This window comes from Ovis aries, chromosome 1 (genome assembly GCF_016772045.2).
Source record: "Ovis aries strain OAR_USU_Benz2616 breed Rambouillet chromosome 1, ARS-UI_Ramb_v3.0, whole genome shotgun sequence".
Taxonomy (NCBI): domain Eukaryota; kingdom Metazoa; phylum Chordata; class Mammalia; order Artiodactyla; family Bovidae; genus Ovis; species Ovis aries.
In genome coordinates, this window is record NC_056054.1 from 189,670,364 (window position 1) to 189,682,941 (window position 12,578).

Genomic DNA, 12,578 nt, shown 5'->3' on the forward strand with positions numbered 1-12,578 from the left:
GAAGCCACTGCAAGTTTTTACTTAAAGATGCCATGTTCTAAAAGGTGCTCTCTGGACAATTTCTGAAATAAAGGAAGAGATAAGTCTTTAAATCTAGATCTTGATTATCCTTCCAACTCATTCCATAACTTCAAGTGAATTTATTTATACTTTTTAATCTATTTTGAATTGGTACTCATAGTGATTTCAGGTTGCAAATGGTATTTAAACATATATTGAAAGAACAATGAAAATGCCAATGGAAAATTAGAGATATTGGTGTGTGGAAAGGCGTGAACGTGGGGTGACCAAGGTAATAAAAGAAAGAGTGATAACTGAGAGTGAGAAATAAACAGAGGTGATGTCTGGTTGCAGTAGTGTTGGCCACAGACACTCCCACCGTCCTTCCTTGACTCCATTTCACCCACTGAGAGTGAATACATCCCTGAGGGAATTATGTTAGCAGGTATGGGAATTTGGCTGTTGTGTTCTTTATTTACTTTCCTATCATTCCAAGTCCACATCCAAAAATGCTTAAGGGGAAGGAAATAACCTAAGGGTTTGGGTGTTTAAGCTTTATTTGGTGAGATGGCTGTGGTTTTGAAGTCTGGGTTGCTGGTTTAGTTCCACAGTGGGTCAATTAGCTTCACTTCGCCACTTGGACTGTAACCCATTGACATCAGCTGAGGGCACCATTAGGATGTGTTTGCCTGCAGTGATTCTGGGACAATCCATTTCCAATCCAAAGCCTACGGGAAAAAAATATGCTGCTTTAAAAAAAAAATAAAGTTGACTATAGATCACATAGCATAAAATTTGACCCTATTTTTAAATGTTGCAGTAGAAGAGCTTGATATTTAAATTGTAAGATTTGCATTTCTCAGCCTTTGTGTTGTATAAAAGTTTCCCCTCCTACCCTGACAACTTGGACAGCTTGGTATGCAGCGAAGCTGAAGTAAGGAAGCAGTAAAGGGTCTAATAACATGAGGGAGATGAAAATAGTGAATAAGTCAAATGAGGGGAATAAGAATTTGGTTCTGCACCCAGGTTTTAGCAGAGGTCTGGTTCCCCTTTTCAGGTGTGGCCCAAAACTTGGGGAAATGTTGCTTTTCATCTTAGATAGGAATGAAAATCCTGCCAAAGCTATGGAAAATTTCTGCTTTAAGTCAGATTGTCAGAGTTATATTTGAGGGTGATGAGATTATTTCAAATGCCAACTAGTGTTTCAGTGTGGGGGTAAAAGGCAAGCTTCTAGAGAAGATTCAGAGTGTGAAACTGAGGGTGGTTTCTGTAATGAGAGATGTATAGAGCTGATATAAGCCAGAGCAGAGGCTGTCACTGCAGGACCTACAGCTATGGTTTCCTTCCCTAAAGGAAGGCATTTGATGGGCATACTCAGAATTCCTAGGGATTACTGAAGAGCAGTGCAGGCCTGCCCCCGACATCTGGGGAGTCTAAGTTAAGACTCCTTAACCGCGTCACTGATGGCTAGCATGGGCTAATTAATTTTAAAATTAAGATAACACATGAGTTGCTGTACTAGTTTCCTTTTACTTAATTATATGGCTCCCAGAGTACCTGGGATGGGGTTGAGGTACCCAGGTGAGAGTGACACTTATCCCAAACGTATTAGGCAAAGGTTAAAAAACCAAGACTGCATTCCTGATACGCCTTCTTCACATCCCTGGAGACCAGAAGCAATGACACACAGATGTTCTAGTAAGTTTTTTCCCTGTAAGTTCAGCCTCCTTCTGTGAAAGATATGTTATAAGAAACAGTAATAGAAAAGACACTTCACCAAATGCAAATAATCTTTATCTTGTGATGGTAAGAATATGGAAAATTTCTTCTTTTTGATGCTTCCATGCATTTCACCTTTTATACAATTAATTAGAATAATCAGAAAGAAATAAAATATTTTTAGAAACAGGAGCAGGTCAGTGGTCTCCAAACTCCTTTGATTATACACACTCAATAAACTAGTTTTGAACTCTCAGCTCTCCACATATGCATCTATATTGGTTTATAAATTATGTATGTATTCTACTGCCACTAATAACCTCAAAATTCACTGTGCCCTTAGGGTGAATGAAGCTTGACTTTTCCATTTGAAGCTGCAGTTCTGTATTTCAAATAGTATTCTTGATAATTTTCCATTATTTTTTGGCTCTGGCTTCTTGACAGGTCTGATTAGATTGTCATTGTTTCTTTACCCTGTCACGTGGCTGCCAAGGAGTTCTGAGTTCTCTTGAGCTTTCATGGTCAGTATTATCTTCAAACTGTAGTTCCGTTGAGGAACCTTGTTAAGCCACATGTCTTTTGTGAAGGGTAGTTTAGTTAAAACTAGATAATAGATAAGTCCCTTTAGCTGGGCACATGAAAAGAGCACTAATTTGAAATATGCTAAAAGCAGCTGAACAGATGAGCCAGAAAGTTCATCTGTATTGAGGTACTTCCTGTGTCCCCTGAGGAGCCCTCCCAACACACCATCTACCACGTGGTACAAGTGAGAGTCTGGGATCAGTATACTATGAAAGTCCAGGGAAATGTCGTGTATCTTTTTTTTTCTTTAGTAGTTTGATCAAATATGTGTGCATATAATATATATGTACATACATATGCTTATTTATATACTTAGGATTTTTCTATTTGTTATCAATGGGCAATCTTGGGCACCCCCGTGATATACCCATACTGGAGAGAACTAGGAATGACACCAAGAAAGATAAACCTATACAAGGGACTTTATGAAAAATGGGCCACAGTTATAATCTTTCTTTTAAATTTCTGACTCTGTAATTACAATCAGAGTTTTTTCAATACCTGAAAATTAATCTGCACAATTAATCAGAGTAAGGAATGGAATAAGGAGCTCTAAATCCATGGGGTTCATATTGGGATAGGCGGGGGCCAGGCTGAGGCTAGAGAGAAATGGCCTTCAAGGAGGAAAATTCTTCCTAGAGGAGAGAAAGCTGATTGTTATTCACTGGTAGTATCAACTCTGTGACTGGTTGTACGTGGAGGCCTTTTATGTTTTATGCTTGAGTGAGATTGTTCAGTCAATCTTTTACCTAACAGAAACTCAACTTGATGAACATTTAGTGAGCACCTACTATGCCTCAGAAGTTATTCTGGGCCCTGAGGATGAAACTGTCCCTGCTATCAGGGGGCTGGTTGGGAAGAACCACAGAAACAGAAGCATCCCATAGTGATAATTTATGACACAGACAGGCTTACAGATCGATGAGAACACTGAGGCAGGAGTGCTGAGCTTCTCAGGTTACCTGTGGAAGGCTTCCCAGTAAGATGACACCTGGAGGAAAGGTAAAAATTGATGTCCAGGGTTTGGCATCTCTGAAGAATGCCATCCAGCCTCTACAAGAATACCTGCAGAGCCCAGAAGCAGAGTTCAGGAGAGGAGGGAACTCAGAATCTCATTATTGTGTTGAACCCAGATCTCCTTCTGCCCTTTTCTCTTGCTTCTGCTCTCTGGAGAAACAGAACAAATCTGCTCCCTCTTTTTGGAAGCTTTAAAAATATTTGAAAATGTTCGTCATAGGCCTCGTTTCCTTTATCCAGAAAGTGTTGAGATTGTGAAAGTTATTTCTGCAGTCCCCTCTGGCTCTAAAACTTTGATAACTACTTCTCTTCCCTGTTAGCCCTTTTCTGTGGGATATAGCCGCAGTGTGGTCCCTACCTCCTAGGTCCACATTGTTGCTTCATTGCCCCCGGTGGCTGGACTCTAGTTATCCATGGTGGCTTATACCCCCAGCCCCAGCAACCCTGGGGGAGCTGTGTGTCCAAGACTCTGGTGTTCTATATGCTCAGCCCAAGAGACATTTCTATGACTTCATCATAGAAACTGTCCTGTTGACGTTTCTGCTCCCTTAAAAGCCCCTGGCTGTTTTTTCTGGGTACATGTTTCTAGTACATTGACTTTTTAAAAAATTTAAATGAAAGAGTTTTATGTATTTTTCCTCTCAGATTTTATTCTTTTCTTTCTGGTGCAGTTCTTCAGCCTATCAAAATATATTTAATTTATTATTGCTATCAGTGTTTCAACAATTTGAAATATTGGCCAGGTCAGGCAGGGCTCTGTGGTGCTTCACTGGACGTTTTCCTTCCGTGACACAGAGCCATCAGCCTGCACAGTCATTCCTTAAAGGACCACATCATCTTCTAGTCCAATTTCATAGCCCTTTCCTCCATAGATAGTGTTAGACTCTGCAAAGCCTTGTTGTTCTCCTGGTTGTAATGTGCCTCAAACCCACCAACATAGTAACTGTATCAAGAAAAAAAAAAAAAGATTTGTTTGGGATCAATCTTTGTAGGTTTCCTTGGGATCCCTATAGCCTTTTCTAAATGTACTCCAGATCTTTTGCAAAGGAAATACAGAATAAGTGCAATAAAGTAAACCAAAATTCTCGCAAAATATTTATTTGATAGTTTCTTCTAGACTTTTGTCAAATTGATTTCAGAATCACTGGCAGTTGCCCCTCACATCTTCCATTTTTTAAAAAAAGGATTACTTACATAGCTTTAGTATTCTAGAATGTCACCTGTTTTGTTAAATTATCAAAGATCCCTAATGGAAGCTTTCAGATCATTCTGTAATGGGGTGGGTAAGGGGCTGTGGACCTGAAGTCAGGTGACATTATGAAGGTTCAAATGCTGCCCACTTCTCCTTTCTGGTAAAGATGCAGGGAACTCAGTAGAAGGAAATAATGTAAACTCCAGCATGGAGTGTTTAGCCTTTGCGGGAGAAAATCCGTTCTGACCCTCAAGTACGGATAAGTTCTAGAATGGGTGAACGATATATATATATCATGGGAGCTCTTCAACAGAGGGGAGATTTTTTTTTTTAAAACAATAGATTTCTGTGAGTCTCAAACTGATTAAGAGGCAAAGATATGGGTAAAATAAAGACTCGAGATCCCCTCAGTATCAGTCATGATTTTAAAAGATCTCAATTTTAATCATGATGATGATGAAAAAAAGAACATGAACTTGGTCATAAAAATTGTGTTCCAGTACCTAAATTATCCAGTTGGAATAGAAATTAGGTAACCAAACATTGGAATTCATCAGTTAGAGTGTTATGATACCTTCTTTCATTTTTTTCACAAACATAAAAAATAGCTGCATGGATTTCTTTATTGCTAAGTCCTGCTTTTCCATACTGCTTCTTTCAGTATCCTCAAAGGTTTCCTTATAGCTACATACATAAACATTTTAACTCTGGACAGATTGTATATATTTCTAAAACAGAGTGAAATTCCATGATATATTTTTAAAATAATCTGTATTAGAATTCACTGATCTTATCATTTTAATTGATTAACAGAAAAGAACCTAATACTGGACTACAAGAAGAACAAATGGCTATGATAATTTAGTTGAGTTTCACAGTGGTAATACACATAAATACGTTGTTGTTCAGTCGCTAAGTCATGTCTGACTCTGCGATCCCATGGACTGCAGCACACCAGGCTCCCCTGTCCTTCACTATCTCCCAGACTTTGCTCAGATTCATGTCCATTGAGTCAGTGATGCTATCTAACTGTCTCATCCTCTGAGGCCCCCTTCTCCTTTTGCCTTCAGTCTTTCCCAGCATCAGGGTCTTTTCCAGTGAATCAGGTCTTCATATCAGGCGGTCTAGGTATTGGAGCTTCAGCTTCAGCGTCAGCCCTTCCAATGAATACTCAGGGCTGATTTCCTTTAGGATTGACTGATTGGATCTCTTTGCAGCCCAAAGAACGTGTAAATATACATACCCATTGTAGATGAAATAGCCCTTCCCAAAGCAATGAAATTCTATTTAGCTGCAATATCTCTTCTCCTACCAGCCAGCACTTGTAGTTCAGTGAAGAATATTTAGTCTTCAGTTTTCTCATTTTAATATAAATAATGACATTATAGAACAGAAAGATGTTCATTTGCATTGACAGCTCATGTATTTCAGAGCATCTTACCACAGTGTAATGCCATAGACCCTTCCTCCTCATTATTAGTTGGAATGGGATTGGACCTTAATGTGCATAACATATGTAGTGTTGATACACACACACACACACACACACAGTGTCACTCTTTGCTGAATGGCAGTGTAGTATAGTCATTGAGTATGCAGTATGAGTTACAGGGCCTGGGTTTGAAACCTGTCTCACCAGCTTTACTAATTGTATGATTTTATGCAAGTTACTCCCTTGGTTTCCTCATCTGAGAAATAGGTATGAGAATAATAATTCCCAGTCCATAGAGTTATTAAGGATTTAATGAGTTAACACATAGAACTCAAGTGCCTAGCACTTAACACTGTAATACATTGTAGTTAGTATTGTTATTATTAATAAACTGCCTAAATAATATATACAAATTTGATATATATATATATATATATATACATACACACATATGTATATGTATTTGCATCCACATTTTAAGCAAATATCCCATCTTATTCTCTCTGAATTTATTACCCAGTTCTATTAGGTAATCCCTGAGAGTTCATGTAACTGCTGTGAGAGACACAGGCATTTGCTCTTACCATAAAGAGAATGTGCCCATGCAGAGGGCAAGTTACACTTCTCTTTGCCACAACTTTTGTCCCAGTGTTCACACCCCAAGGCCAGATTGCAGATGTTTCTCCTGTTCATGGCAAAGGCTCCTGAAAATAAAAGTGAAAGTGTTAGTTGCTCAGTCCTGTCCAACTCATAGACTGCAGCCCACCAGGCTAGAGTACTGGAGTGGGTTGCCATGCCCTTCTCCAGAGAATCTTCCCAATCCAGGGATCAAACCCAGGTCCCCTGCATTGCAGACAGATTTATTACTGTCTGAGCCACAGGGAAGCCCCAAAGGCTTCTGAGGGAACAAAGAATTCCAGTTAGAGTAATATGACCTTTATATTGAGTATAAATACTCCATATACTTTAAATACATAAACTATATTTTTAAGTATATAAGTACTCAGAATCAATTTTTAAAATTTACCAAACTCTTCAACAAAAATATCTTACTAGGGGAAGGTTGTGTGTTTTTTGAAAGGATAAGTTATTTCTGGCATTATATAAAGCCATAAACATACAATTTATTGATCTGTTCAAAGCACATGATTAATTTTAAAGGTTCATGTGAAGTGAAGAAAGTGTAGTTACAATGAGTTTGTGAGGGTTTTTTTAGAGAAGGAAACAGAGGAAAGGTTAAACAGGCACTTCTCTGAAGTGAAAAAAATTTAAAAAGTACCCCCTGACGCTGGTTCTGGGACCAGCTCTATGGATATGACACTGTGGTTAAGAGCCCTTGGCCTTGGAGTTGAGTGCTCAGTTCCGCCACTGCCAGCTCTGAGACCCTGAGGCAAATGATGTGACTTCTCTGTGCCCTGGTTTTCTCATGTTGCTGTGAGGAGTTGCTATGAGGATGAAATAAAAGAGAACCAAATGCTTAAACACTGCATGGTAAGTCGCTTCAGTCGTGTCCCACTCTTTGCAATCCTATGGACTTTTAGCCCACCAGGCTCCTCTGTCCATGAGGATTCTCCAGGCAAGAATACTGGAGTGGGTTGCCATGCCCTCCTCCAAGGGATCTTTCCCACCCAGGGAAAGATGCCTTGTCTCAGGCATCTCCTGCATTGGCAGGTGGGTTCTTTACCACTGGTGCAACCTGGGAAGCGATGGTAAATACTGTTTATCCCATAATGAATACACAGTTCAGGGTAAAGTATCTTCTTTAAGACACTTGGGGGTGAGGGGAGAAAGTATCCTCTACGCATAACTACTGGGAAGGACCCAAAAAATGAGAGGAGCCAAAGAAGAGGGCTTTCTGAGAACAGAGCCCAAGGCCACTGTTAAACAAAGTCCCTAGAGCCCGTTTTGGGCTGCAGAATACTGGATTCAGTGAATCTCATCTGGCAGGAAAGCTTTGGGCTTCTTTTTGAAGTGCCTTCCTGTTTCCCACTGCCTCTTATCCTGTCTAAATTCCTGTTTAGCTCTTTTCTCTGATTTCCCTTATGGCTGTGACTCTGGAGTAGATAATTGTTAGAATAGAAAACACTGCCAATGTATCTCTCAAAGAGGTCATCATATCCTAACACTTCAATTAATTCAGAAGAGTGAGGCAGAGAGTGCCCATCGGAGCCAAGAGGGGAACTGAGTGAGCCAGGAGCTGAGATGGAGCTAATTGAGTGGAAGGAGAAAGAAAAATAGGTTGATTGAAAGCTGAATGTCCTGGGGGTACCTTATGTTCCATCTTTCACTCATTTGGTTCAGGCCCTAGTTTCTGCCCAGAACAAATTCTTCCAGGTTTCCTTTCCAAATGGAGTTAGATCACTGGATTAGTCCACCAGACAGGTTTTTCTTTTCATGGTTTTGTTTCTGTACTAGCAAATTAACCCTTGTCCTGTGTAATGAGATAAGCCAGAGAAAAACATCAGGTTCTGGGGGTTGTCATGAGACTCCATGCCAGAGTTTACTTTGAAGGATGGTGAGGACTTGAGCAGACTGGGAGGAGGAACATGGATGTCTCAGGGCTGCTGGGCCAGAGAAGGTGGCTGGAGAGGGCAGAGCAACTTCTCACACCAGAGAGTAGGCCACATGCCTAGTTCACATAACAGGAGAGCATGAGATGGGGCTAGAATGCTAGGTTTGTTCATTACCAGTAAAGTGAACTTCAGGTTTGGAAACAAATTTTTTTCCCTTAAAAAATGAACCCCTGCTCTGTGCCAGCCTTGTGCCCTAGAAAGAAGGTGGAGAGGAGGAAGCCAGTAACAGAATATTCCTTGAGGAAACAGAAAATACTCAGGAAAGAAAATAATTAAACTCCAGCCGTCATTTGAAATACATAAATCAGACGATTTCAAGGCTCTGGGCTTCAGTTCTTGGGGGTTGGGAAGGGTCAGCCACAGAGATAGTGAAGAATGTGTAGACCCAAGGAGCAAAGCTTGGAAGTCAGGCTGTTGCACCGAGTAGATTCTTGAAAGTCTCTTTCTTCAGGCTTCATTTCAGACGTGGGCCCCTCAGCTTAATGGGGTTGGGTAGTGTAGGTAGAGAAGGGGAAGGAAGGAATATAGAAACACCAGATATAGAATCCTGGGTATATTTCACATTTGGTTTGGAATTCAGATTCTCAAGATACCAGACCTCTGAGCCTTATTCTTTCAGCTAAAGCACCTCATCATTGCTCTGCTCTGATCAGGGCTCTTGGCACTTGCCTTTCCATTCCAGACACATGTCTTGGGACCTCTCTAGGGTCTTCCTGCAGCAAACAGCTTCTTTATTGACTCAGTTTCATGAAAACAAAGCAAAAGCTAAAATGTTAAGAAAAAGAAATGTAAAGAAAAAGACTCTTTCTTTCATGCTTGTCTTAGTCTTACTTCCCTTAAGTTTGTAGGCAAGGAAATGGACTAAAAATTTTGTTTGGGCTCTTTCCCACATATTATCTGACAAATGACTTATATCCAGCATGTATTAAGAACTCTAACAAATATATAATCAAAAGATAACCTAGGTTCTGAAAAATGAGAAAAAAAACTTGACACTTTTTAAAAGTAGATTCCAGCAGTCAATAAGCACATGAAAATGTGCTCACCATGATGAGTCATCAGGAAAATACAACCTAAAGTCATAAGATATCACTTCGCACCCACTAGCATGGCTAAAATTAAATAGACTGATAATACCAAATGATGGTGAGCAACTAGAACTTTCACAGGGAATGTGAAATTCCTTTTGGGAATGTTAAGCATACACTTATCCTATGACCCTATAATCACACTCCTAAGTGACTCTCAAGAGAAATGAAATCCTGTGTCCACAGAAGACTTGTGCAAGTCTTTCACATCAGCCTTATCCATAATAGCGAAATACTGAAAACACCCTAGGAGTTCATCAGCTTGAGGACTGGTAAACCACGGTATCTCTGCACCATGGAGCAGTACTCGGTAGCCACAAGGAATGAATGGACACAGCACAGCTGAATCTTCTATACAGTGTGTTGACCACAAGAAGCCAGACCTGAAGTCCATGTTGTGTGATTTCATTTATGCGGAATCTAAGAACCTGTGCTGATAGAAATCAGCAAGTAGTACCTGAAGGCAGTGGGCAGGAACCGACTGGAAGGGGTGAGTCCCTAGGGTGGTGGAAAGGTCCTCTATTCTGTCTTTGGTGACGGTTACACTGGTATCTAAAACTTTCAAAACTCATAGAACGGAATATTTGTGTGTCTTATTGTATGCAAATTTTACTTCAATTTTTTTAAATACAAGAAGGAAAAACATTTATAGGCCTAGCCTACAAAGTCCTATTCATTCTATAAATTATCTCTTATAAATTATAAGTTGGTGGTGGTTTAGTTGCTAAGTCGTGTCTGACTCTTTGCAACCCCATGGACTGTAGCCTACCAGGCTCCTCTGTCCATGGGATTCTCCAGGCAAGAATACTGGAGTGGGTTGCACATTTCCTTCTCCAGGGGATCTTCCCCACCCAGGGATTGAACATGGGTCTTCCTGCATTGCAGGCAGAATTCTTTACCAACTGAGCCATCAAGGAAGCCCACAATTATAAGTTCTCTCTCTTGTTTTTCTCATTTTAACTCCCTTCTCTAGTTAGAGAATGAAGTGCTTTTCAAAGATAGGATATAACAAAAACCTGTGTGCCTGCCAACCTGCTGATTCCCAAATCACCAAGAACTCCCCACAATAAATCGATACCAGGTTTTGGGCTGAACTCAGTGGATCCCTTAGTTGACCTGCAAAGAGGTAGGGACAGAAGCCGTAACAGTGAAGGTTTTTTTAAAAAAATATTTCTTGTACTATAGTTGATTTGCAGTGTGGTATTAGCTCAGATGTACAGCAAAGTGAATCAGTTATACGAATATCCATTCTTTTTTAGATTTGTTTCCCATGTGGGCCATTACAGAGTATTGAGTAGAGTTCTCTTTGCTATACAGTATGTTCTTATTAGTTATCTATTTTATACACAGTAGTGTGTATGTGTCAATCTCAGTCTTCCAATGTATTCTGCCCCCCACATATCCCCTGGTAACTGTGAGTTTGTTTTCTACATCTGTAGCTCTATTTCTGTTTTGTAGATAAGTTCATTTGTACCTTTCTTTTTAAGATTCCACATATAAGTAATATCATATGATATTTGTCTTTCTCTGTCTGACTTGTGAAGGTAATAGTTTTAGTTGCCCTATTTCTGCTTCGAAGAGAGTAATTGCACTTTCACTGGAGGAAAGTCTTACTGTTAGAGAATGAGAATCCTGTGCCTCTCATGAGAGACTGCTTGCCTTTCCCATCTGGGTCTGTGTGGCCCTGGCACAGCATGGTACAGCACCATCTCCCATTGTGAACAGGCTGCATCAGACTGGTCTTTCCTTCTCTTTGTCTCCTGATGTTCCTGGATAGCAGTGTTTGGTAACTGGGAAGGTTTTGCCACATGTCAGCCGAGATGACTCTCAGCATGATGAAAATCACTAAGCTGGTCTCTGGGCTGTGTGCTTAGGGTGCCTGGACCAAACTGCACTGTGTGATCTGGGGGGAGGCTTCCATCGCCTCTTCCCAGAAAACAGAGTGACACTACCTGTGCCATTGCCTTCCCAGGGACTTCATGAGATAACACATCTGAAAGCCATTTCAGAAAAGGTTTTGTTTGGTTTATATATCATGTGGAATTATTATCCAGTTAAGTACTTCTGAATTGTTCTTGCGTGTTTGATTGCAGCGATCCTAAGGAAGTATAGGATTCAGTCTCCATGTGCAGGCACTTATTTGAGAGTAAATGAGGGCACATCACATGACTGAAACTGTAGAGCAATGACCGATTAGAAAATCCATATTAGGGCAGTTTCCCTTCATTCCATGCTTCAGTCTTCATCAGAATCATGTGTGCCTTTCAATAGAGTGTAATCTTCTTGGATTTCTAGTGGTAAGTTATATATTTTCACCTTGTTTAGTCACTATTACCAGGCATCACCCTTTGTGAGTAATAGAATCCTGTACCCAGAACACAGGGACCAGATCAGGATCCCGGGGTTTGGTGTACTCCAGCTCTAAACAATTATGTGACCTTCAGTCATTCCCTGGGCTTCTCCAGCCTTCTGTTTGTTTCTTGAAGTTAGACTCAGTACTTAATTTTTGACGCCTTCTCCAATATGAGATCTTTAGAACAGTTACGGTATGGTGGACTAAGTATTTGCAGGAAGGAGAGAAACTGAGTTATGTCCTCCAGTCGTGTCCCTCATGAGTAGGGTAAACTCTGGGCAAACCATTCCATCTGTGTGAGTGAGTACCAGCTGCTTTCTCTGTGAGATGGACCTAGAGATCTCCACCCTGCCTATGTCTCAGGTTATTGTGGGTGGAGTGAGATGGAGTATGCAAAACCTTTCTAAACCATAATCCATCATTTAAGTATTTGCTGCTGCTGCAGACACTAGAACACAGGGAGAACAATTTTTTTAACATTTTAATTTTACATTGGACCATAGCTGGTTCCAGGTGTACAGCGAAGTAGCTGTTGTAGACGTTGAAACACAGGGAGAACCCTAGTAAAGGCATGCATACATGGGTGCCTGGCATCATTGCTTAAACGTAGTCTAGGGGTCAG

The 12,578-nt window shown here is 40.5% G+C and overlaps 1 protein-coding gene across 19 annotated transcripts in view; it reads left to right on the plus strand.

Moving 5' to 3' along the window:
* The window catches only part of KALRN (kalirin RhoGEF kinase), a 699,404-nt gene that overhangs the window by 383,263 nt on the left and 303,563 nt on the right, over nt 1-12,578 (plus strand). The gene's annotated exons all lie outside the window — the stretch shown is intronic.